Source organism: Boleophthalmus pectinirostris, unplaced genomic scaffold (assembly GCF_026225935.1).
Source record: "Boleophthalmus pectinirostris isolate CB_2022bp ecotype Guang Dong unplaced genomic scaffold, ASM2622593v1 HiC_scaffold_6, whole genome shotgun sequence".
Taxonomy (NCBI): Eukaryota; Metazoa; Chordata; class Actinopteri; order Gobiiformes; family Gobiidae; genus Boleophthalmus; species Boleophthalmus pectinirostris.
This window is the reverse complement of record NW_026571447.1, coordinates 29,327,980-29,331,582: the sequence shown is the minus strand read 5'-3', so window position 1 is coordinate 29,331,582 and position 3,603 is coordinate 29,327,980. Positions and strand designations below refer to the sequence as shown.

At 37.4% G+C, this 3,603-nt stretch overlaps 1 long non-coding RNA gene across 1 annotated transcript; it reads right to left on the bottom strand.

Moving 5' to 3' along the window:
• Window positions 1-365: 365 nt before the first annotated feature.
• Window positions 366-3,348, bottom strand: LOC129411899 (uncharacterized). The gene is made up of 3 exons (XR_008633488.1): window positions 3,254-3,348; window positions 1,706-1,726; window positions 366-475 (listed from the first exon to the last, which is right to left on the bottom strand). It is a non-coding gene; the product is annotated as an uncharacterized LOC129411899 (long non-coding RNA).
• Between the last annotated feature and the right edge of the window lie 255 nt (window positions 3,349-3,603).

Sequence of the window (3,603 nt, the reverse complement as noted above, 5' to 3'; positions counted from 1 at the left end):
TTATTTTTATTATTTTGACAAGTTATTTTATTTTTACTTTTTTTACTTTACTTTTAAGCTTCATGAGAGAATGAGGCCATGAGTGGAAATTACTTGATTTCAATGCTTTATTTTTATTATTTTGACAAGTTAACATTTTTTAGACCTATACTTAGATTTACTGGCACACTCTAATCATGCACTGAAATAGAGAATAATTCTTCAAAATTGGTTTAGAAAAAAGTCTGTTGCAATGTTATCAGTATTACAAATAAGCATATAGTTGGCTAAAAACAACATGCCAAGCCTATTTAAGCATTTGTAACCCATGCAGGTTGGCCTATTCTTTTTGCAGGGCAGTTGGCATCTCTCCGGCTTACATACATACAGACAGCCCATGGTGCATTCCTGCTCCCCATTTTCTCACATAGGGCACAGAGGAGGAGGAGGGGCCCCGGGGTGCACAGAGCACAGCCATTCACCAAACCGCAACAAACTGGGCAAAAGATGAAAGAAACAATGGCTCACGAGACTCGCGTGATTTATAGAAGTGACAACTTATAACGTTACGAATTTTTTGTTTTTTTTATTTTTCTAGGCTAAACATTTAAGTTGAACTAAACATTGGCAAAATAAATAACCAATAAGCATGTCAGACCGACTGAATACATTGCACAATAGGCTACATAGCTGACATATCCATTATACTTAAAGTTTTAAACATTTATTTCTATCCAGGACCAATCAGGAGACATAACAGGTGCCATGCGCTTTATTGCAGTAAGATCTCCACCAGAGGGCGGTGTTGTCTGGGGCACTGTTTTGGACCAAGAGCAGATGCAAGGCTTAAACTTATCAGGTATGGAGGTTAAATTTGTTTTCATTACCAAACCTTTTGTATTTGAATCATGTAAACTGCACATTTTATACATTGAATTAAGTCCAAATATTTATGCTCACAAATTTTCTCCCACAAAGGACCTCACCTCAACACTAAAATCAGGTTGAACTTTTTTTTTCTTAATAATTTTGCATGTTTTGATGAATAAACCACACACACAAATTTCAGTTTCACGTAATTAGGATTAGTTTTGCAGGTCTTCCCAGGGTCCCGGACTGTGTGTGAAGACAGAACCTGAATATAATCATCATCACATATCGTGCATATTTCTGTTTTTTAACAGAAGAAAATAAGCAATCAGCAATACATGCGTCCTGAATTTCAGACTTCCGGTCATCGCGCAATGCATACTAGGAAGGGTCCTCCGAAAAAATTATCATCAAACATCCCAGTGAGATGCGTCTATTCTCAAAGCCGATCTTTTCAATCTTTTGAACCAGATTGCTTTTGTTTCTGGTTCTGATATTGTCATATTTTAGTTATGGGATTCGGACACCGTAAGTGTGTGGTTGCTGGATGTCCTAACAGTGGAAAACAGCTCAAGAAATGGGCTTTAGAAGTTTGCGAACTCCATAAATGCAAAATGTAACTTATAAATATTCACCACAAGTGCTATACCAAACCAAGTAAAAATAAAAACCTGCCATACACACTTTAAGAGCAGGCTAAAAGAGGCAGGTTTTACACCGAAGCAACCCTCTCCATTTATCCAGGCTGGGGACTGACACAGAGGGACACACACTGTGCCCTGTGTGGCTGGATTAGACCCACTGCCCGTGCTTGTATAGAGTCAGTGTGTTAGTAAGTGCTTGCAGACATACTCACAGTAAACAGCAGCCTTCGGCCCTGTGAAGATTAATTTAAAAGTTCAGTAAAACAGTTTAGATCTGCAATGAGAAGAGTCAGAAGAGTTAGGGCCAGAACTACCATTTCAGAAGACAAGCCCGAAACAAGTTTACAACACACACAATGGCAAAATTAATATGAGATTTAACCTTTAACCCTGTAAAGTTAATACAGAAATGTCAACGTATTTCAAACTGGTTAAAATGAACAGACGGTGTGCAAACCTGTGGAAGAGTTGTATTAGGATACTATACTAGTATTTCAGTTCAGTGTAAGAGTTAGGAGTTAGAGCCATCAGACTATAAACCAGTACAAATCTGGTTCACATTTGACCAGTTCAGACCAAACCAAATACAAAACACACACAAAAATTTAAATTATGGTGTAAACATTTAATCTAGTCCACATTTAGGCCAGATCAGACCAAAAGAGACCAGCAGTCTCCATAAAAGTGAGTCAACATTTAGAATATGACCCACTTTTGGACCAAATTAGACCCAAAACTAAAACCTGTATCATTAAAATCCTCAGCGTATTCAGACATTGTTAGGAGATGATTCACACGTCACCTACCTGAGTTAAAGTCTGCATGGACAGACCAATAAAACCTGCAGCAGGAAGAGATTATGTCGGTCACAAACCCAAAGTCAAAGTGTTAGGGTCAGAAATATAACATTCAGACCACAAAAAATTACAGAAAACAAGGGCCTCAACCCTTGGACCAAAATTCAAGTCAAGATGAGTGGCTGAGCACTCACTCACTGCATGAAAGTTCCTTTCTGTGCAGAATTTGCACAGGTGTATGACAGCAGCTCACTGCTCCTGACAGGCTGCTCCAGCAGCACTTTGTTGATGATGAATGGGTCAAATGCAGAGGGTGAATTTCCCTCAAAAGGGATTAAAATATACTGTACCTCAAGATTACTCCAAATGATCAGGTTTTAAAAGATGTGGAGTTTCCATTTCGTACCATTGTCTTTGGACTCCTATCATCATTACATTAGTAAGGTGTAAGATTTCACTTTTGTGCACAAATCCCATAAAAAGAGTTTCTTTGCATTAATGACTTTAAGTAACTATCACTGTCCATTTTTTTTTCTTTTTTAACAACACGTGTCTCTGTTCTATAGTGATCAGTTCCAGGGCTGTTGGTGCAATTTGTAGTCAGGACTCTTCACTTGTGTTCAGTCCAGTTTTAATATTTTAATGCTTTGACTTAAAAGTGTATTTGGTGCTGAAATTATTGCACTTCAGTGTGTATCCTTTCTTTGGAATAGGTACAAAACTGAACTTCTCCAGTGTTGCAACAATTCATTCCATATTATTGATCAGAACATTTGAAATCATTATTTTCTTGATTTGTTTAGCTGTTTGTCTCCAGAGGTTTTTACATTCTTGGGTCCATTTGCAGCATTTTGACTTCAGATAGAGCTTATGGCTTCTAGTTTAACATGAGCTGTAACATATGTAAATAGCCATCCTTAGGGCATCCACTTCTTGACTCACACAAAATGTACAAAAACTCACGTAGTCCGTTGTTCGTTTGATTTCTTTTATTTGCAGATTTTCAGTGTTTGCAGTTCAGTGCGGTGCGGTGCGGTCAAAGATGGTGTCGGTTGCCCTCCACAATGCCATTCTCCCCACACACCTGTCTCCCTATTTGACCTGATTATTTGACCTAATTTCCCTAGGACACACCCTCTTACATGGACCTACCCTCTTACGCTATAAACCTAAAGACTTAAATTGACTGAAGTAACTTAAATTGGGACTGAAAATAAATCATTTTAACATTTCTATAATTTTAAGAATAATATTTTAATAATTGTTTTTAAGGTATAATAAAATATGAATTTATGGTAAAATATAAAATAACT